The following is a 25283-nucleotide window of genomic DNA, read 5'->3' on the forward strand; positions in this document are numbered from 1 at the left end:
AGACTAAATCTACTAGAAAACATGCTAGGAAAATATTAGATGTGCATCTAGTTGGAGAATGGAAAATATCACTTCTATTTCGTGAATATAATCCATAATTGTCAGTCACATATCAAAGTTACTTTAGAATCAATGTGATATGTATAGTGCAGTTACGGATCACATGTTTTGCTTCTCAGCGGTCTGGAGTTCTTTCATCAGTTCATCCGAGGTCGGTAGTTCACGGTGTGTGTTTGTGTGTGTGTGTGTGTTTGTGTGTGTGTGTGTGTGTGTGTGTGTGTGTTTGTGTGTGTATTTTTAATATAGATTTACCAGTCTGAGTCATCGCTACGATGTCGGCAATGTGACCGTTTATAGTGATGTCTAGTACTGGGGCATCGTGTTCCACATTATCATATTATCCTAGCACCAGGCCGACCATTTCTAACACTAGCATCTTCATACTGAGAGTTCAGCGAGGCAATGCTAGTACCAGTTTAATAAATCTTTATACGTTTTCCATGGTTTCCTCCACTATAACAGGACACATTATTTAACTATCTGAATCGACATACACTTTTATCACTTTATTTAGTTAAGTCAAGCGGATGAATTTGCGCTGAGTACCTTTCCCAATGACACACTTAGGTAGTTAATCCAGGCTGACCTGGAAGGGGTTGTGGGTTTAGATCAAATAACCTGTCAACGTGTGTCATTGTAACATAATTTGTTCAAAATAATATATACCTGTCATGTCAAAACTTATATTCATCATATAAGTTGAAAACAGAATATCCAGATGAAAACTCATCCTATCATTGACCACGAATTTCAACAAATGTCACTGTATGGAATGATGCAGATAGTGAATTGATTCCTTTAGATAAATTTATACTCATAGCAAAACCGATATGATGAATAAACAATTATGACATACAATACATTATTGTTAAATAAGAAAAATATCGTAACTATAGAAAGGTACAGTAAACACTGTGCTATCAATGTGCATGTATGAATTACATAAAGATTAGTTTATCCACCAGCCAATTTCATTGAAGGAAAGCTGTATCATACATTAAGGAAATGCATTCATAAGATTTTCTGTACATAATATTTAATTTTGCTTCTTTCTTGTTTTCAAGAGGAAACAAAATATGGGGAAATAATTGCCGCTCCCAACGTAACTATAATCTTATAACAATAACCTAAAATTAGCTGAGACCATCTTCTGACTTTTGTAAAGAAGATGTTGCCAATATGACATTTAAAATCATATGTGAAAAGCATCTGCAGCATCAACAAGACCTATATGATATCTTCACTGACTTGAATAAGGCTTTTGAAAGGTTATGGCATAGTACCTTATTGGGACACCACGTGGATATACAACAGAAACACAAAAACTATTGAGCACACAGAACACATGTAAGACAAGGCGACTAGCGCAGTTATCATTCAATGGCAAAGTAGGAGATGGGTTCAGAACCATTGTCCAGTCAAACGTGCCTTACCAGTCAACTCAGGAAAAAGGAGGCAATGCAATAACGATATTTTACCCCAACAAAACATGATCTTCATATTGCAGCTTTCTTCAGGGACAAAATCACCCGTAGCCAATATTTGACAGTATTTCTTGTGCCATTAATAATGCAAACTTTATTAAAATGTTCATAATTAGGGGAATACATTCACCTCCCGCATCCCCAAGGAATACTTTATATGAGCAATATATTTATAGTGGTTCCAATCAGCATTTCCTTGTAAACCATGGAACAATATTATAAATCATTGTGACACATTTAGTTTGAATATTATCTACAATTACATTTAATCCATTATCATAATAAATGCTTCAAATATTCGCAGATACTAAATGTTGGTAGAATATACGTTGTCAATCTACATTTGCGACCAGAAAATCGTTAAAACATTTCTCAAGATCGCATTGCCCGCCAGAGTTGTAGACCTGCTTCTATATAGTGGTGCTTTCAATATAAAAGTACTGGAAAATTCAATTCAGGTATTGCCGTAACTGAGGATTAAATAAAAGCAGTGACAATTACAAACGTTAAAATAATTAACTGCGATGAGATCATCTCCTTTAGGACAATATACGATCAAAACATATACAATAAAGAAAAAGAAAATGTAATAAAATGGTACACACTAATAAGGATAACATTATATGTGATTGAATGAAATATCGAATGTTTTATGGCGTTCAAGTCAAAATGCAGCATTAATTACCAGTTAGGATGCCTGTATGTGAATCGGGCTCTAATATACTGATTATGCAATAAAGACACTTGTATATGAACATAAATATTTAAGGAAACACATAACATGTAACCAGCGTTTGTTTTACTTGTTTGGGTATATTTTTATACTATCAAATGTGGCAAAAGATATTGCTTGTAAAGAGAGTTTACATACTCAACAATACAGAATTAAATGTTTAGGAGTAGCATTAATACTTCTTAAAAAGTAATTTATTTAAATATGGAAATACTAACAAAACAATTTTAATCAGTTGAATGTAGTCCAATTCAATGCGTATGTTTTAAGAGGAGTGGTGATATGTAGATGGGTTTAGTAGTGAGAATAGATTACTGCAACTGTATTAATTAGTATCATTGAAACAGAACGAAGAATTGGAGAAATTTTTACAGCAGCGGAAAGAAGTAGAGCAAGCTTTTCTCCTTCAATATCAACCGCAAGAAGAAGGGACAAGATAAAGGAAACGACAAGAAGACGAAGCAGAGAAGAGACAATGTCTAGGAGAGAAGGAGAACAGCGAAAGGCAAACGGTGACGGTATTCTTAGACATTTTGGCAGAAGTAATGAGTCTGAATCAAATGTACCCGACTTCGTTAATGCGACCTAAGAGAAAAAGACCTTCCCGAGCCAAACAACCCAATCCTGTTACTACGCAAGCGATATCACCACTAGTGATTTCTACCAGAAGTTGTCGCCAATTCGTGGACTTTGAACACGAATGCTACATTAAAAATTACCATTCCAAACACGAAGAGGAAGATAGACATAAGAAAGGGAATTTTATCATTTTCGATTTCGAATGCATTCACATAGCTGCAGCAAGATTCCTGGAGGACGTAAATAAATCTTTAGGGGACCGACCACGCTACCCATGCCCCCCGAAAACACCTTGGCTGTCATTAGCCCTCAAACGACCAACTTTGTCAAACGTGAATAATCGGTCAAAGCCATACTCTGGCTACATTACTGGTGTGATAATGAAGGCAAATAGATCCAAAATGCGCGCAACGGGTGAGACGAGAAGACCATCGGAACGTATTCATTGGATGGATGAGACTTAGAAAACCTCGAGATTGTGTACGAGTTTAACGGATGTCCCATCTGCTACCTTGAACGTGACACCAAAAATCAGTTTTAAATGGACCATGGAAGACTTGTACCAGATCACCTGTCAACGGCGCTTGAAGTTAGAACAGGAAGGATACCAAGTGGTGGAAATGTGGGAACACGAGTAAGATCACCGTTTGAAAATCGATCCTGAGTTTAAACGCATTGTGGAAGGTTACGAGTTGGCGGACCCACTGAACCCGCATAACCGATTATACGGAGAAGGGACAAATGCCACCTGTTTGCTGTACCTAGCCGACGAGGAGAAAGGAGAAGAAATTAAATAATTGGACGTGTGTTTGCTGTATCCTTACGTGTGCAAATATTGTCGCTTTTCCTCAGGGCTCTCGCAATTGCTGACGGAACACATTGACCTGGACAACATTTGACAATACGAAGGATTCATTAAATGTAAAATCTTGCTTCCCAACGACTTGTACCATGCCGTTTTAACTCAACATTGGCAAGAAAAACTGGTGTTTCAATTATGCCGTTCTTGTGCCGTAACGTGCAACAAAGACCGACCATGCCAACACACACAGGAACAATGCGCCTTGACGTGAACGCGGGTCAGCGTGGAATTGTTTCAAGCTCTTAAACAGCGATACCAACGAAATTTACCACTTTCCCAACACGTTGAGCCATTTTACCCCACAAGCCATTGGTTTTTTCGATATGTTCCAAAGTGATGCCTTCCTGCTCCCAGTATTTTCCTTTGAATTTATTTTGGTCCTCGGGTTTCAATTTCAAAAATGCATCATTTAGCATGCGAAAATACCTTTCTGAGTATCGTTACCCTTAGCAAAGTGATGTTAAATAGCTTGTGGGGTAAAATGGCTCAACGACCGTGTTTATCCATGACAGAGTATTTGACCGATCCTTCCCGGTACTTTCAGATGATTCACGACAAAACCAAATACATAAAACACGTGGACGTTGTTCGCGAGTACTTGATCCTGGTCAATTACGTAGAAGAACCGAATTTGGAAATGGTATCATTGCGACCTACGTGACAGCCCATGCTCGCTTAGCCAGAGCCGGGTCTATTTACATGGGCACAGGGGATACAGTCAAGTGATTCAGTTGCGGTGTATCACTTCACGAGTGGGAGCATACAGATTCGAATTACATGGAACATGCATGATCCTCTCGGAATTGTCAATACCTACCTTAAGTGGGACCTAGTCATTGACGTGGCATACTCTGACGTTTAAGAAACCAGCTTGGTTAGGAGTCAACCCTTGGATAACACCTAGACAAGTATTTAAATCCCATTAAAAAATTATATTCAAGGATTAACAAACAAATTACAAGAGAAGTTCTACAAGAAAGTTTGGCCGGGACTTGCCAGAGCAAAATATCCTTTGATGACTGTAGAACATTTGTGTCGAGAAATTCACAAGTTGAAATTGAACAAAGTCAACAAATAAATCAGATTTCTCTAGATCAAGTCTTTTTTCTTCCGATTATTCTGCTTTAGACCGTTTATATCCGAAGATTTTATTGACATTCTTGACTGTTGCCCTGAATGGCTGGCTGTGGTCAGAAATTACACATTATGTTCATTATTTTCGCTCTAGGAGAAGATTTTAAATACCATAATACTGATTGACATGGGATACTTTACAAGAGAACATTCGTGGTTTGCTTGTTTAGTTGAGAGAATGCATTTACCCGGAGCTAGTCAAAATACAAGTGAAAAGCAAAGAACAATTGCATCCGTTACGTCACCGATGTTTAAACCACTGCTACCTGAATGCTATAAGAGGACTGATTCATTTCAAAACGATCCAATGGTCAGACATTGTTCAAACAGACGAGGACCAGAATACTTTGATGTCTACTCATCCTACTTTTTACATGTTGGTCATTCTACAACGACTGTATTACCCTAATATTTTGTGCTATCAAATTATGTCTTTAGAGGAAATTCCATGCGATGTGTGGTGTGTGAACTAGTAACTAAACAATTTGTTTTCGATACTGGAGTACGATCAATTTTGTGCGAACGGTACACTTATTACATCGGACAAAAGAGGGTATAACAACGGGATACCAAGTCACAAACTGTATCACTTGTGATATAACAAATTCCGTGGAAGGAAATCAATGACCTATTCAGACAGTGGTGGGTTATCAACACGTATTACATGAACTGTGTTCATTGAATTGCGGTCGACGTGTAGTGTTCTTGGTGACTTCCTTTCTGGGAGTTTGTTTACCAGACGATTCATTGTGGACTCTTTACGAACAGTACTTGCAACCAAATACTACATGAAAGTGGTCCTTTTAAATGAGCATGAGAAATTCATTGTATTCAAAGTCTTCCGTTTATATCTAGATACTTTTAGACCTCTACGGAACGTTTAGCTACTGAAAATGTGAATGACGATGTTTAGTTTGTGACTTACACCATCACTGGACACATATACGTGACTGGAACAATTGGGGTTTCGAGGTTTGGACCAAAGAAGTGGCCAAGTATGCCCAAGAGTTGTAATCCACAATTCAAACTTCCAGGGAAAAAAGTAACTTTTAAAGATGTGTTAGTGACAGTGCTATAATAACCGTCATTTAGGAAAATCACTCCCTTCAGGACAGGACTGTCATGGACATTCACTAAAGCCCGTTCCGGGAGGACACTTGTGTGACTGTACCCAATGTAGAGACTATATTAACATTACACACTGTCCCTATGATGCATTGGTTACCAAAAGCGTGTTGTACAGTGACTTGCTTATATTCCAATTTGATCGTTTTGATGTGTTTTTTTATTACTGTACTTAACCATTTTGATTTTATGTAGTTTTTTTCGTGTTGTTTCATTAAAAAAGATCAATAAACGTGTCTTGCAAAAAGTATAAAAATTCTTGTCTTGTTTCTCTTCGTGTCAAAAGTACCATTCCTTGCACTACGGCTACCTCTACTGTCTCTGCTCCCTCTTCCTCCACGTTCAAAGTCATCGATGAACACTTATATCGTGCCAGCTGGGAGGACTTGTATCTTCACCATCCCTTGAACATGTTGAATGCCGGACTTAGTGGTTCATGCAAAATCGAATTTGTCAAACATTTGATTGAACATAAAGATCAACATCGTCCACCTCAACGACTCGTGTGGTGTGACAAAGGGTGGCAATCAGCGTACAGCCTCCTGCGATAATGTCATGGCGGAATCGCGTCTGCTGACAGACATACATGAAAACTCTATCTTATATGGAGAGAGATATTGCGATCGTAAGACTGAAATTGCATTTCATTATTTCATGCCAATGTCGAGCTATATCTTGCATTATTCCTTCATTTGACGCATTAAGGATACACGTTTAGAAAATACAGTATTGACTACGATAGCTATGCTCTTGCCGTTTTGTCTTATGCAATATATTGATAATCGTTAATTGTTTATCAAGCGCTTTTATATTAGTTATGTATAAATATATGCGTGCACATAACGTCAAGGAGCAATGTATGAGTATGCGCTATCGTTCAACCTTTACACACACACACACGCACACACACACACACACACACGCATATATTATATATTATATATATATATATATATATATATATATATATATATATATATATATATATATATATATATATATATATATATATATATATATTTGGTTTAGTGTGACAATTGTATCTCTTTGTAAGTTGATTTTAAATGTCCGTCAATCCATTTCTCCCCTGAGCATTGTAGATTTTCACAGCTTTTTCTCAAACCAGAAGATTATCTAGGGAAGAGACTTCTTGAAACATGAAATAAGACTTCAAACAACATTATTATGTCAAATGAATAAATAACGAAATTATAAACCAACTAATAATTCCTGTATCTCGTTATATAGTTATATTTTTATACACTGGGATGTGTTTTTAACCCGATGAAAATCCTATTTTTTATTTTGAATTCTTGACTAAGGTTTATATGATGAAACCTTATCAGCTTGCATGGATTGTGAACATTCTATTTAATTGCCAAAATAGTTGTATCTGCATGAAATTAGGAGGTCAAAATATTTCAACATAACACAAGAGGGAATATGAATAGATGGATAATATCGCCTGCCTACATACAACTCTGAACGGAATAAGAGAAATTAATACGGTAGGAAGTTTGTTTTAAGCCATAGTATGCATAGTTCACCACACGAGAGCCAAACTAATAAATGAGGGCACGCTTTAGCTCGAGATAAAGGCTTACTCATACAAAGTTTCCCACATAGAATTCAAAAGATTTGCAACCGATATCAATCCCTGATTGACCGTTCGGTCTACATTTTTACATACTTGTCATTCAATCGAAGTTCATTGTGTTTCATGCAATGATCTATCTTACAAACATATCTAAGTATGGTAAATTGAATCCTGTGGTATTAGTTCAGGTCAGGAAATAGTTCCTAATTGTATTATCCCTAACATAAACCTCTGATCAGATATGGTTCAAAATAATCCCTTACTGAGAGAAAGATTGGAAGCCTGACAGCACGTCTTGGTAAATGTAATAACTGCCATTGATCTTTTTATGTCATATCATATTAAGTTACTTTGCGTTAAAGTTTACTGCGCATATGTCAAACGATTTGCGTTTACAATTTTAGAACTGTCAATATGACTATAATCTCACATAATGAATTTCTCGAAACAGGAGCAATATATCCGTTTAAGTAATGTTGTTACTTGTGAGTCTTATACTCAAGGTATCTTTGTTTCGAAGCAATACAAGATAAAGTTTATAATTATTATTGGTACTATTAAAAATCAAATAAATAGGTTATGTTCCATTATTTAAACTTACCTATTAACGTTCCATGCATGAAACCCACCATTCACTAAATGTATATTTAACGTGTTATTGATTTATTCTACTTTTAAAGAAATATAGTAACCGGAAATATATGAAATCTCTCTTTCAAATTTTAACTAGAAGCACCGCGCCTGAATAAAAGTGTATGAAATATGTCTTGCTAGTTTTGATGAGAAGTATATAGTCTTAAGGAGCCACGGTATTATACAGACTACAGGTGTATTACAACGATACACAACAATTAGAAAGTTACTGACGAGTAAAGATTGTCATCCCTGTCCATAGGCATTGTTTCAGTATTATTATCTGGTGTTAGCAATTGCTCGATGAATGAACACTACGTCTCGTTAAATTTTCATTTCATAATTGAAAACGCCTATTGTGTGAAATGAAGATATAGTTACTTATGGTATTTCATCGTATACGTCTGCATATCGACAGTTGCTATATATGAAACGATTTGTCAGGCATTTTGAAGGCTGAATCCTGGAAAGTTAGTTACGTTTGAACTCGTTATAGTGTGTCAAGTAAATTTATCAGTGATATAGTTTCACATATTGCTACAATGCTCTCGACTCCTCCAACTTCGCCCAACTCAAATTAACATATGTACATTCAAAGAACATCCAACTTCCAGCTACATGCGTACAATTAGGTACAGTGTCCCCGACCCCTCCCACCCTACAATATTCACACTTACGTATGCATAAGTAAACCTACGAGGTCTGTACAAGTAAAAGTTTTTGGCTAGTTAGTTTAGGGTATATAATTGATTAATTCTTATATAATGTCCGCATCGTTAAAGTGACGTATACAAAAAACGATTGAGGAAGCTATTTTGTAAGGGAATTGGTGGAGCAGCAGGGAGGGCAAACAGACCTGGGGTTCCCGACAAAAAATAAATCCTCCACAGAAAACTTTCCCGTAGAATGGTTCTATTTACCGAATAGAGGCTTCCTGGGGAAGTTTACTCGTTACTGAACCCCATTCCATTAACGAAACCTTAGTCTGAAGATTTAGCTGGAAAAAAAATACTCTACTTGAATTTTAATTTTTTCGGATTCTATATATACGACCAGCTCTAGGTAGGTGCCCTCCCTGCTGCTATTGTCTAATTGGGTAGGGATATAAATAGAAGGTTACGCAGAAGATTACAGTCAGAAAGTTTATATCAGAGATAAATATCAGCATTAAAAGATTTTATCTAGACCTACTCGATATCTTGATCTGGGATCAAATAGATTTATTGTTACAAATCCATATGGAGTAGCTTGAGCTCGTGAGAAATAGTTTCTGAATTTATTTATATCCATGTCACCGCCACACCAAGTTTGGTGAATATTTCTTAGTGCATGGGCATCAACGCCGTTAAAGACAACTAAAACATTACAATTATCTCTGATTACTTTAGGTATCTGAGTATACCTCTGAGTCACATAAATAACATGTTTTCTTATGTCTCCCACCACGGGAGAATATTCTAGCAGGATTATTTTGTTTATCTAACATTACGTCTTCATATACAACTAAATTATTAATCGATCCATCTAGATCATCAACTGAGGGAGCTTCTTCGATATCGGTAATAAAATCAATAATACTGTTACCGTCATTTAGCAACGCTGCGTTGTCAATAAATTCTCTTAGTACCCGATAACAATGTTGATCATCAACAGATGGTGCAACCAAATATAACTTATCCCACTTCAGCCATCTCATTATCAAATTCAACAATAATTGAGTTTTTCCACTCCCTGATGGTCCAATTATTATCATTCTGATCGAATTAGGTAGCGCTGCATGATGTTTGACAGGGACAGATTTTTTGGCAGCTGAAAAATCAATTACATTCATAATATAATTATAATATGGATTTATATTGTGTTAAGTGTAAAACACGTACATCAACTGCAGATCTAACTACAGTTACAACTCGCAATAATAGATCAGCAGCTACCGGTAGATGTGAAAAATACGGCACAAAAAAGTTTAGATTTACATCATGAACTAAAATAAAAAGATTCCACGGAGGTGACATCACCTCAAAGTTATCATCGTTACCAGGATTCCCCTGGGCTAAATACTCAGGAGAAAAACACCTACCATCATACAGCTACTGTGGACCAGGTAACAGACTCGATATCAGATTAAATAATCAAGATCAACCAAATTCAGGTGAGGAGCCAATTAATGCTATTGATCAAGCATGTTTAGTTCATGACATAGCATATCGAAATAAAAATATTCAACAGCGACATCTTGCTGATATAAATTTAATTCACGCAATAAATTCTATAAAAAATAAATCTATCAGGGAGAGATTAGACTCGTGGTTAATTAAAACCGCAATGAAAGGTAAATTAGTTTTCGGTGCTGGTAATTAATAATGGAATCTATCTACTATTCTTCAGCAGGATTTTGGCGTGGCAAACCAGCTATCAAACAACTTGCAAAAGCTGCTCGAGTAAAACCATCTACAGCTGCTGCTTGGTTATCTAAACAGGCTATATGGCAAAATTATCTACCACCACCAAAACGAATCGAATGCGCGCATTTTGATGTTAGCGTACCAAATGAGGTCCATCAGGCAGATATAATGTTTTTACCACACGATACTGTTGACGGTAAAACTTATAAATATGTTTTAACCGTAGTAGATATTTCTAGCAGATGCAAAGAAGCTGAGCCATTAACTAAGAAAACAGCCGCTGAGGTAGCTGATGCATTTGAAAAAATATACCAACGAGGACCACTAACGTATCCGATTTTACTTCAAGTTGATCCTGGACGGGAATTTCTTGGTGCGGTGACCTCATTAATGAAACAAAAAAATACAAAAATAAGACGAGGCAAGGTTAATATTCACAATGATCAGGCAATTGTGGAGAGATTCAACAAAACATTAGCTGAGCGGTTATTTGGTTATCAGTATGCGATGAAGTTTATTCAGAATAAACGATCTAATGATTGGATTGTTAGGCTACCCGGTGTTATTTCTGCGATAAATAACGAGACAACGAGAGCTATATCAATGAAACCAGCGATTGCTATACAGAAAGATTTTATACCGATAAAAAGACGCGACTTTTCAGCTCGACCTGTTCTTGGTAGTGTTATCGTTAGATATCTATACAAACCAGGTGAAGCTGAGGGTGGCAGAAAAAGAGCGACGGATCCAATGTGGAGCACAACAACACATAAAATAGTATCAGTAACGAGATCATCAGGTAGACCAGCAATTTATATACTCGATTCATTAGCACCTCAGCGAGGATTTATTCGTGAAGAATTACAGGTAATACCAGCTGATACTCAATTACTACCTCAATCACTTAAATAATCAACTCCACGTCGGTTACACTCTAAACACGTCAGAGTAACATTATCGCGATTGTGGCCCAGATTATTATTTATTCTGTCTACGGTAAATTGTCTGGAATCATTTTTTTGATAATTCCATGTCATTATACAATTACAACCAGTACAGTGATTTTTTTGTTTCTCTTTCAGTGATAAAATGAATTCGACATCTAAATCAAATTCACGATTATATTTTTTATCAATTTGTCTATAGATGATCAATTTTTTTAATAACATATTCGTTAGTTTCATCGTTAATATTTATTCTATCTCAAACAATTCGTCCTAGTTGATTTATTTTTCTTACTCTAGATACAGCTAAATGCACCAGATTAGACCATTCTATGTAGTCATCTACAATCCAAACTCGAGTATCTGTTATGGTTAATCCCTGCGAAGAATGGATCGTCATAGCATATCCCAGCGTCCACGGAGATCTTTCTGCACTCAACATATCTCTAACGAAATTGATGTCGACGGTAATTATATCATTCAATACAAGATTCTGCTTCTCTTGTCCTGGTATATCAAAGTCAATATTTTGCAATCTGGTATCGGCTGGCCTGTAACATAACGGCACAGGTATATGAGAAAATTTTTCTTGATGTAACTTAAATAATCTCTGCTGAAGCACGTCACATATTATTTTTCTGCTGGCAACAATCAAATCATTTGGAGTCCACGAAGATAAGAAATCTTCCATGGATGTTTTTGGAATTATTTCTCGCATCACACTGCATTGCATTTTATTTGACTGTAATCGAATTAATCTTTTGAATTCACTTAATCTGCCATCAAGAGATCTGTAATCGGTGCTAACTTCTTCATAATAATCAACAAAATTTTTTAGCCACTCATGAGGTGATTCTCCCTCAATAGGATTAGGTTGACCGTGATCTCCGCACATGATTATAGCAGTATGTTTTGTTAACAACCAATCTAGAAACATCTTTAACGTTTTAACGAATACAGTACAGATCTCGTCCCATATAATTATTTTATTTACATATTTTTCTCCCATTCGTGAAGGATTCCATGTGCCACCATTGTACTTGAAAAGGCTGTGATACGTGCATGAGTTAACGCCGCGTTGTCTCATTTCTCTCGCTAATCTATGAGTCGGTGTCAATACAATTACATTCGCGTAGACTGTTTTGAATCTCGATACAGGATCATATACTGATGGTGCTGTCGAAATTTCTGATACACTATCAGAGTAATATTTATCCTCAACAGGTATATCAGCGTTTTCGCAGTACCATAAAATATTTTCGTCTTTTACTCGCCACGTACCCCATGATCAATCACCTGTTAATTTTTCTAACTCTGGTATGTGTTTTTCATCAACATAAATTGAATCAGTAGCTACTCTGACAGCGTCATTGGGGAATCTGTTTATCATTGATAGCAGATTTATGCTCGCATACGCTAAGATCGATGATCTTAAATGAGTATACTGCGGTGAATCTTCCTCGAGATAACTAACTACAGTACCTAATTTTTTTCCATCTGATAAATAAATACTCTCTCCATCACAAAATATACCTCTCTCAGCAGTATCAGCGATTATAAAATCTAATTCAGCTTCATCCATGATCAATCTGCAATGATGTCGCTGATACTCACATGCTCCACCCTGAGTAAACTTTCCGATTATTTTTCTACCCAAATCTTTCGCGTCATCATGCTCAGTTGGTAGCCAAACGTCATTTTGTTTCTTATATGATATGATAGCCTCGCTGACCGTCAACGACGTTAACATCGCAGAATCCAACATATATCTCAATAAAACTATTGGAACCCACTGTTGCTCTGATAAATGTTTGCCAAACCAAATGTAACATATTTTATGTAAACCACTATTAAATTTAAACGATACAACACGAGCGAATCCTGTCAGGGGAAAATCTGGCAATGATCCATTAATAGATACTCTGGTCATCTCATCGCAGGGGTGATCAAATTGAGTAAAATACTTACTGCACTCACCCATTCCGAGAAAACTACCAGGATAACATGCTATCATGTCAAATGATATCATCTTGATAGGATTATATTTAGTATTCCACAATCCACCATGACCATATTCGATACATCTCTGCTGCATATCTTTAAGAAATTCGCGTCTAGTTGGCTTCCACGAATTTTTCTCTCTCGCTGCGTGAGCAACAACAGATGGAATCGTAAAGCAGTTAACTAATGAATCTTTATTCGCAGAGTATTTTTCTGCTATTTTTATCATAGAATCGTGTGGAGATTCATTTCTATATAAATCTCCATTAGGTCGCACGAACTGATCGTATTTCTGATCACTGGAAAACAACCACACGGATACAGGGTCAGATTTACTTATCTCATGAATAAAATCAAAAATATACCCACTGTAAAATTTAACAATACGCTGTCGATGGAAAATATTTACCGCGCTGCTCCATGCATGAGAATTGTGATCGATTATTTCGATAGGAGCTCCTCTTGATTTATACGCAGATGAGTATAAAATTTCACCTGATATAGTTTTTTACTGTAATAGGAAATTTTAATTTTACTGACAAAGCAGCGACGTCACTTACTTATGCTCCATCAGCAACTGATTCAGCCCAGGTATTTATTTTTTCTCGTCGTAGATCAGTTAAACCGTTTCCGCGTTTTGCATTTGTAAAGTGTTCTAGTACTCGCTCAGCTACACAATTTATCTTCGCCGACATTTTCATCTTAGCGAGATTCTCGACGGTAGGTTTATTTAGTTTGCATATGCCATAGACAACAGCTGTAACAGGATAAGCTCGCACGTAGTATGGTTTGTCTATTCCTGTTAGTAGTCCTAGTTTAGATTTTTTACTTAATGTTGCAGATTGTTTCCCACTGATTACAGGATCACGTTTATCTCGAGTAATCCACACGTCATTTTCATTGTATACAATAAATTTTATTCTGAGTATATATTTATCATCACCGAGTAAGTCAATTATCTTTTTAGCTCGTGTATCATTCATTGTATTATCAATATCATTTGTTCTCCACGTGGACCACACATGAGCTGCTCCATCATCGTAGAATTTCTTCTTAGCGAGATCTACCTCAGAACAACATATTCAATATCATCGAGGTCGAATATCTTCATATTATATTTTAGACAAATGTTTAATAAATAAAATGAATAACTGCAAATGGTTGATGATCGGCTCGTTAAATTGCTGTAATAGATCTTGTAGAAAAGAATACTGTGGAATACACTTAGCTTATATAAAGCGAGTTGGATCAGGTCCAACGAGATGTATTAGATGTAACGTCGGAATACGAGGAAAAACACGTATATGTTCAGACTGCTGCGGGAAAAAGTATAGGGAGTTAAAAATATGTTACAATAAAAAATCTTATGATAGTGATTTCGCTATCAAATGCGAGGAGGATTACTTGAATAGATTTTTGGACAAACTTTAATTTAGACAAATGGATATTATATAATGAGTACGATATTCAAGAAGCATCCAACTTACGATAACTACGAGGCATCATGTGATGGAACAGTTAGACATGTTAAAATGAAAAAACCACTCGGTAACATTAACAATCATGGTTATCTCATGATTAACATCAGTGGTAAATTCAAATTTTATAACCATCGATTTATATACGAATGTTTTAATGGACCAATAAAAAAATGGTTTAGTAGTTGCCATATTGATGGAGATAAATTAAATAATTCTTTAAATAATCTTCAGGCTATTACTCAAAGCGAAAACCTGTTGAAAGGTAATCTCAGTGAAGGGCGAAGAATCTCCAGGGCAGTCAAATCAGTTAATATGGAGACCAACGAAGAGTTATATTTTCAATCAATGAACTCTGCTGGTAAATATTTTGGTATTAATCGTGCTATAATACGATTTGTTGCAGAAGGGATACAAAAATCGACCTTTTCATATCGATTTGGAGTATGGATTAAATTTAATTATTATCCTCTCATATTAGATGAATACAATTATTTAGAATTAAGCTGATATAAATAAATAAACCAAGAAAATATTAACGATATAATTAAATCCATTGAGGTGTTGAAGATTAAAGAGATTCCATTATCAGATGAACTAGATATTGATAAAATCACCATGGATTTCGAGACACTGATGCAAAACAAACAAGAAGGTAGATATACTCTATCGTCCGAGTACAGATTTATAAAGAAAATACAATCTACAATGTATAAATCACTTATTAACATCGACGACACGCAGATATCAGATTTTACTCCGTTAGCTCGTGCTGTTGAAAGAATTCGATCAGCGCTGTCTGACGGGTATGAGTCTAAGAAATGATTGATAATCGTGCGAGGCAGCTGAGAAAGCTAATGGAGTGTTAGTGAAATTACTTAGAATGAAAAAACTATATAAAATAAAATTATTTTTTTTGTTTTATTTTTTTTGTTGTTGCTATAATGACAGGATTAAGATTTTATCAGAAGATTTATATTCAGAGTCTCACCATGTATATCTAACAAATTTCCGGACTGATCAGTTAGTGAAAAATTTACCTGCGACAATAAATTATTGTGACATCGAAGATAAATCGGATTGATTGGTTCTTGTACAATTAAATATTTCGGTGATTCCTTTGGTGAAAACGAATACAAAACAAATCCCTGCTTTGCCTGATTTGACACAGAAGCATCTGCGCTGTAGCTGTCCTCTACTATATCACAATTAAGATTAACCGCGACAACGTTAGTTATATTTACTACATTAGGTGAAATATGCCGTCCGGTACCATCTGGTGCGTTATAGCGCTTAAGAATAGATGATGGTGGTAGTTTTTTCTCCATGCAGCGTGTAGTTTAAGAAACATTTCATCAATACTATCTTTGAGAGATTTTTTTAACTTGTATGCGTTATAACCTGGTAATTTATAATTTGGCAACTCACCCTCAGTTATCCGATATGCTCTCATAAAATTTTCTTTTTTACCTGTTTTATCATCAATTATCAACTGAATTAAAAATCGGTGAAATTCTTCTAAGATAGACGTTGAATAATTCATTATTTCAATGTTTTTAATAATTTCATTACATGAAATTGATACATCAGAAATACACTCATTAAAATGTCGTTTCAAATGATCTAATTCACTGCGATATTTTTCATTGTGTTCATTAAATGATCTAGTAATATTATTAATGTGATTAGTCTTTCTAGTAACATCACCAGAATAAATGGTTATAGAAAAATGCGCGCTTGGTGTTGATCTAAAAAGTTTCCATTCTATTGTTCTACCACCAAGTACAGGATGATGTGTGTGGTACGTAAAATATTTATCAGGATATGTATCCTTTTTATTCATTATATTATCAAGAATAGTTGATGTTGAAGCTCGTTTATCTGTGATAAAATCTTCTCTCTTAGGCTCTGGTAGTATTGGTGGTGCTGGCGGCGCAACCTCAGGAGAACCCATTACGGTTCTTATTGAACTCGCGTAGATATCTACGCTGTAATTTGAACTCACCTCGATGATCGATGATAACGTCGATTCATGTCCAGATATCTTTATTCCGCGATCCTCTCCGGTTATATTTTTTATTCTCCACGTCAGCTCGTCGCTGATCTGATCGATTTCGTAGCTACCTTTTGGCCATCCAACCACATTCCAAGCAGGTGTTCCATCGGGTTTATTTTTATTAGCAAAAACAAGAGAATTATTCGACTGTAAATTTCCAAATGATTTAGATCTGATATTAGGCCAGCTGTAATAAACTCTTGACTGCTCTAGTGCTATTTCACTAATAGAAATAGGTGTTGGAAAAATAATGTTGAACTCGGGCTTAGTCGAGCTCGCCGAGATCATTGTTGTTTTTTGCGGATTTGTGTTCGTCGCTATCTGCGTCAGTAATTCTGTCATTATTTATATTGACATCTTTGATTGTAAATTTTGGTCATCAGCGAGAACTCTGTATCAGATACAATACCGTCATTGAGACTTTCTGATAACATCGAGGATAATTTTAAATACGCTGCCATCGTTGTGTTTAATTTATCTTTGTATTCGGTTAATTTTGCGCTGGTACATGAAGATATATTTTGTGTTATTATACCGAATACACCGGATAGCTCAGTAGTCACAGAAACGACGATAGTTATCGCTGCCGGCGCTATCATCGTTAACGCAGACAGTATTATTCCGGTACCAACAACAACGGCATATACAGAGTAAACGGTAACATCAATTACAACTAATCTGCGCTGATATTTTTTTATTTTTGTTTGATAAATATCGATTATATTTTTCAGAGACTCCTGCCACGCACGAGCCTGATCGTAACGTTATTTTGATGCACTCATTTTATATTAATTAGGATGTTTTAAATACAAACTCCAACACGTGTGAGTATGTTGCTGCAAATAAAACATTATCAATTGGCTGTAATTCAAATACTGCTTCAGTATCTTTTTGTAATTCAACTGTTACCGGCTGAGGCGATTCAATTGATAGTCCAGCTATAATTACCCTAAATTTCATTGGACTAATCACTGTTAATCTGTATACACCAGCAACAGCTGGAGAATATTTTATTGTATTGTTTGTTCTCGTCCACGTTACAGATGTAGATGATGATACCACACGAACCACGTCATCGAGTAATTTTTTAATTTCTGAGTATTTTATACTGATTGCAGGTGATCTACCAAAAAATTCAATAGTTATTTTGTTTAGTTCTAAAGTATTTCTTCTAAAACTTGTAAAAGCTGCGAATGTATTTAAGTGTTGATCATATCCTTCACGTAAAATACCTAATTTTAAATATACATCATCGACGTATTTTTTTGTTGCGGCATCCTCACCTACTGTTGGATCTCCTAGTGAAGATATTTTGTTTTTACCCATGTTAAGTTCTCCTGACATCGTATCGCCGTTGATTTTTACACGATTATTAATTTTTGCATTAATATCGCGAACTTCTCCATCGTATAAGGATATATCGATTTTTTGACGCACTAAATTATTTATAATTCCAAAATCTTCATTAACCTTTTTGATAGCATCATCAATTTTTTAGTATTATCACTGATAGTATTAAAATCACGTAGGTGAGTACTGTATTCGTTTCGTTTGATTATATCACCTATCTTAACGTTGCTGGTCTTTAATTTTCCATGCTGATCCTGAAAAATAGCAACCTCGTCAGGTCCTACTCCCGCTATCGATAAAAGATTGTTTAGGTAATCTTTTGTTACATATTTAGATAAATCAACATCAACAGATTTTTTTCTCATGCGTGATATCAGAGATCTACCGTAAATATCAACCATTATTTATAATCTGATGGATCTAATTTACCTGAAGTGTACTTGTGGACTGTTTTATGATATGGTTTGTTAGATTTAGATATCACATCGAGTATATTAATCTCCTCATCACCGCAGATCGGAGGATCAGTTAGTGTTTGTGTTGGTAGCGTAGAATACCATGCTGGTATATTTAATTGAGATACATAATTAAGAAATTCACGAGGAGGAGCTAATCCATATGAATCTGCGTAGATAATCTCGTGTGGATTTATCGCGTAGGCAACCCAGTGAGTACCTGGTCCGGTGTTTTTATCGAGATTTATAATTCCTGTTTCATATTTATTGGGGCGAGCTGGTAATTGATCTCGCATAAATACACCTCTCAAAAATTTTATTTTTTGTTTTTTAGCAGCGTTAATTAGATTTAAATTTGACATCGGTGTTACCATGGAGGTCTTGCCAGTCGGAGACCCGCTCCGTATGGGTATCTTCGTAGATAAAGTCCTCGACCTTTTTTTGCCGTATCTTCCACCGACTATTTTTTTGGCAGCCATCTTTGCTCCCACTCCAACAGCACCTAACGCGGCGGCCTTTGCTATAGCTGGTACAGCCGCGGCGGCTAACGCGGGTAACGCAGCAGCTTTTGCTGCGAGCAGCGCTGGTATCGCAGCTAGCAGCGGGAAAAATCCACCTGTCTTTACCATATCTTTAATGGCACCAGCAGATAAATTAACCTGAATTCCTGTGCTACCTGATTTAGCTTTACTGAAACGTGCTAGCTGCGTTTTAGTTAGAGATAGTTTATTTTGTCCGCCTTGAATTTGATTATTTTTCAGCGTTAATTTCGTCCCGCAGGTTTATGTTGTACTCGATTGTAATTTTTTTATCTGACCTGGAGTCAGAGTCACGCTAATGTGTTCGTATGGCATCTTTTTATAAATAAATTGATCGATTTAAATTATATTTTCTCAACAGGAGCATCAACTATTCTCATGCGACCACTAATGCCCTCGAGAATCATAGTTCTATCGCTGAGTATAACAGTGATAGCTCTGTAATTCATATTTAATGGATTACCTATTCTGGCCCTAAAGTGTATATCAACAACAGATTGCTTCATCAAATCGAGATGTTCCAGCGAAAAATAATAGATAGGATAGAAATTTTTAAAATCCAACTTAGATATTTGCAATCCGGTATCAATAGTTTGATCTCGTCCCAAATAACCCCATAATCTGTGATAGCAGCGTGCTATTGAGTTATTTTCAAAATCCAAGTGAATATCCTCAGTTGGTTCCTGGTGTCCATTTATTCTCAGTGATACCTTGCTGACTCCAATATCATCAAATATCATGTGGCTTCTAGTTTGATCACCTAACCGAGCAGTATTTTGAAGAGCAAAAAAGATATGCCTTGGTGCAGAAACACCCTGCTGTGATGCTATATGCCAAGTATAATTACCTCTGACATTAGTAGGAGAAGAAACATCAGTAACAGTTGTTAGCCAAGATACTACTGATTTACCACCCTGGTCCATGAAAGAAATTAATTTATCTTCTTCAAGTAGTGATGGAGTCATTGATGGCATCCACCGTGTTAGTGTTCTTAATATTACTTTACCATCATCACCATCGCCTCTTTGTCTCCAGAGAGCATCGTTACTTTCAGGTTTTCGATAAAAGACAATAGTGTGTTTAGCTCCAAAAATAACTTTTCTAAAATCTCTACAAAATCCAAAGATATGCGATAATGGAATTACACATGAAAATCTTCTCTCATCATCTGATAACATACTTTTACGTGTAGCAAATCCGAGATTATAATTGGTATTATAATTTATGACCATATCCTCGAGGTTAGGAGCAAGAACAGGAGGAGCAGCACGATCTACTGGTTGTCTTATAATAAAATGCTCATGATCAGCCTCATCGTAATTATCTTTTGCAAACATCATGCTCGCACCGGCCGATCTGATAAAATCATCTGAATATCGTGCTAGGCCAATAATTGTCGTGGCAACATCAACGTTATCATTAATTGACTCAATTTCTTTTCCATCCACCATGATAAATAATGCCATAATAACGTTGTTGACGAATCCTATTTTAAAATTATCTGCAAATGTTCTGACGATAGGAGGACCAGGAACAGGAATAACTCTCTCGATTTCACCAACAACCTCAATAAAAGCCTCACATGGTAAAACATACCTGGTCGTATCGTGTACTTGTAATTCAATTATACCATTAGCATTTGGTTCTCTTGCATCATATGAGTAATATTGATAATCTGGCACTGAGAAATCCTTTCTTACTGGCTCATCCAACTTAAACGCGTCATTAGATGTTCGCGAAAACATTTTATTATAAATTATTTATCTTCTAAAACGAAGACCACCTCCGTATGAGCTGGTATTAATTTTCTGCCGCGGCTGTTCCAGAGCCAGTGCTGGTTGTGCTGGAGCCAGTGATGGTTGTGTTAGCAGATCAGCCGCCTCTTGCTCTAACGCCAGAGATGCTAGTTTTTGATTAGCAGCGTTATTTATTATTTTACTGACGTCACCGGGCATCTCAGCAGCACTCTGTAATTTTACAGCGTTTTTTGTTCGTCGCACTAATTTTAATATTCTTTCTTTGATGTCATCAAAAGCTTTACTGGCAGCAGAACCAACAACATTAACAGCTTTATCGCGAACAACACCTATGGCTTTCATTGACAGCTGCTTAGCTATAGGACCAATCTTAGGAGCTATTCGCGTGAAAAAATCACCAAATCCTGACCCGTAATTGTATTTGTACACGGGTAATCGCGAGTTAACTACATGAACATGTACTGGTCTCTGATGACTCCTGTGAATAATCATTTATTATTATTTAATTGTTTAATCGCTGTAATAGTCAACTAGCTCATCAATAAAATCACGATAAATAGTAACGTCGATGATACCACCCTGAAATAATCTTCGACAGATATCAGTCGCCTCATTGATTATCTCGTGCGAGTTATTCCCAGCTCGTTTCCCTCCAATTCAAACCTCTAATCGAGATACGTCATTGACAACACAGTCAGGACAAATAGAATTATAACCATTACCTGTTTTAGGTGGTGATTTTGGTAGTGATTTTCTTATTCGACTTTCTTGCATATATTTATCTACCTCACTGTTATAACGTTGATAATCTGGACTATGATAATCAACATTTTTTTCATTTTTAAGTATAGGATATACTTCCATACGCCACAAGATATCGTTCATTAATCCCCTAGGTACCTTTGTGTACAAATTTCTATTTTTTTGTCCATAAGCTGCAATTTCATACGCCTTTTCTTTACTACTTCGAATGTCACGAATAGCATTTGAGTTAAATATACTATCAGCTTCTATTTGTGCTCGTCGAGCTTCTCGTGCTCGTTGAATAGCCTCAGATTTTGTTTCTACTGGCATATCCATAGGATCAAGATCATCCAATTTTTACCTTCTCATCTCCTCTCCTTCTGCATGCGTTGCAAAATAAGGAGATGGTTCATCTTGTTCTTTTATTTCGACCTGCTCGGCTGGTACATGTGGTACTGTTATATAACCTTTTTAAGATTTTTTTTATTTTTGCTTTTCTTTCTGCTGCTTTTTTCTCTTTTTCTTCTTTTTTTCTTTCTTTTTTCTTTCTCTTTCTCCTTTTTTCTTTCTCTTTCATCATTTTTTTCTTTTTCTTTTAATCGTTTTTCTCCTTCTCTCTGTTCTTTCAAATACTCGAATCCTTTCCTTGCAAAATCTTTATATTCATGATAAGAATAATCTCCCACACGATCTAAACGATCAATCCCTCGTTTTGTTTTATATAATAGATCTTCCCACTGATTAGCATTAACTTTTTGAACATATTCGTCTTTTATAAATTTATCTTTATTTCGATAATTAGAACCAGCAAAAAGACCAAAGTCACGTAATCCTTCCTTGCTGTTAATGTCAATTTGTTTATCCAGATAATCTAAACCAAATTCAGTAAAATATTCTCGTGGAGAAGGAACAACTCTGGATTTTTTACCAGGTTTTTCTTCAATAGCTTCAGCACCAGATACAGCTTCTTCGGCTTCTTCTTCAATAGCTTCAGCTTCTTCCGGTTCTTCCACATCATCACACTTCAGGCAACTGGTACATAAGAAGTTTCAAGAGTACACATCAACAACTTCAGCCATGGATCTTATTTAGAATATCACTAGAATTTGAACTGTGTTCACTAGATCAGATGGCAAAATGTTTCAGACTATTTGGAATTTAATTTGCAATACTGTATGTTTTGCTGTTCAACTTTTCACTTTTTATTCTTGGGAAAAGAAATAGTTGATTTTTGCAAAACGTTTGCTATTAATTAATTGAAGACTACATTGTCGTAATATAATTAAGACCTAATAAATAAATTTCAGTTTTAGGAATTTAATTATTTTATTCAGCTTTAATTAGTCACATATTTAGTTGAAATTATTATTTATTGTCACGTCGTTTGAAATATTATTCTCTTTCTGATTTGACATTGTTTCATTTCGCGCGGAATTGACACTTTTGGTCTTAAAAGAGATCGCTTTTGATTGATTAAATACATGAAGACATGATAGTTTCTCGCGACCGTGAACTAACCCAAATATTGCAAGATATCGTACAATTTTTCATAATGCGCTCATTGGAAAAGAATTATAATGATATTATACCCATTTTCAAGAATCACAACATTCGACCAATGAAATATCTCCGGACCTGAAATCTCTTACGGACAGAGGCTGAAGAGCAGTTCACTTTGTGCAAAAAGTACAAACAGGTAGTGAACATGCAATATGTTGCTGACACTACACTGAATAAACTGGCCGATGTGTCTCTGGACTCCTGGATGGCGGGGATTATAATATTGTCATTAATCATTGCTACCCTAATTACGATTGTCTTTTGGCCGATGTGTCTCTAGACTCCTGGATGACGGGGATTATACTATTGTCATTAATCATTGCTACCCTAATTACAATTGTCCTTTAAACCTTGGTTTTAAACTGTGGTTAGATGTATGTGACTGAACATTGCATCAGCCGGTATCATTCCATAACAGTTACAAAGCACGGTTGAAATTCGCATCTTGGCCAAATCGAAAGATTAACACAAATGCAGATCAAATATCTAAGGAACTGTGAACATGAAGGTGTATAGTAGATAAAGTCAGTATTACACAGCAAGAAACGATACACACACACTTGTGTTTCTAAAACCCGAACTAACACTTCCTAGAAGAGAACAAGGCAGCAAGACCATAAGTATATTTCTAGGAATTTAGAATATGCTATGTAGCATTATAGGAGGCTAACAGACCTTTTGCTAAAACATAACTTTGAAAACTAAAACCTCAAACGAAAAAAAATCTTTAACTAATTAGATAAATCATTCTCCCAGTTTTCTCTAAATAAGTTACTTTATTTTTTATCAAACAATAATGCTTTTTGTTTACCCGTCGAGACATTTATTTGAGGTCGCGCCTCCTCTGCTGCTATAATGTTAACCAATTTTTTTTTATCAACACCCACACGATATCTTCTTCTGGGATGGTGTAAAAGAAAAAAGCATACATCCGTGTGGGGTAGTTTGTGCTTTTGAAAAGGACGTTTTAAATCTAATTATGTCCATATCTCCGCTGCACCATGTTTGATGAATATTTCTCAGAGTATGTGTATGAACTCCATTAAACACAACTAAAATATTGCAGTTATCTCTGATCACTTTAGGTATTTGTGTATATCGTTGAGTGACATAAATTATATATGTATTATTATGTCTGCCTCTGGAAAATATTCTGGCGGGATTTGTTATCTAACATTACATCATCGTATACAACTAAATTATTAATCAGTCCATCTAGTTCATTTACGGACGGTGCTTCATCAATATCGGTTATACAATTAATAATGTCGTCGCCATCTTCGTTTAACAATTTGGCATTTTCATCAAAATCTTTTAGTACATCATATCACCTTTGTTCATCAACCGATGGTGCAACTAAATATAGCTGTCCCACTTGAACCATCTCATTTTAAGATTAAGCAGTAATTGTTTCTTTCCACTCACAGATAGACCAAGTATAATCATTCTAATATAATTCGGTCATGCTGAAATATGTTTTACTGCCTCTTGCTTTCGCGTCGCTGAGAAATCAATTACATCCATATTATAATAATACATGAATCTATATTGTTTACGTTCAGAGCTTAACCTCCAACCACTGATTTTTCCACTGTTCTACAAAAAATAAAATAGATAGCATATGGTGGAAGATGTGCAATATGTAACAGGAACTCATTTGGCTAATTATCCTGGAGAAAAGCATCTTTCAGGATATAATTATTGTGGTCCTGGTACCCGACTTGATATCCGACTTGATGACCAAGATCAACCAAAACCTGGTGAACAGCCTATAAACGATATTGATA

Source organism: Sinohyriopsis cumingii, chromosome 10 (genome assembly GCF_028554795.1).
Source record: "Sinohyriopsis cumingii isolate HCF-2022 chromosome 10, ASM2855479v2, whole genome shotgun sequence".
In the NCBI taxonomy this organism is placed as follows: Eukaryota; Metazoa; Mollusca; class Bivalvia; order Unionida; family Unionidae; genus Sinohyriopsis; species Sinohyriopsis cumingii.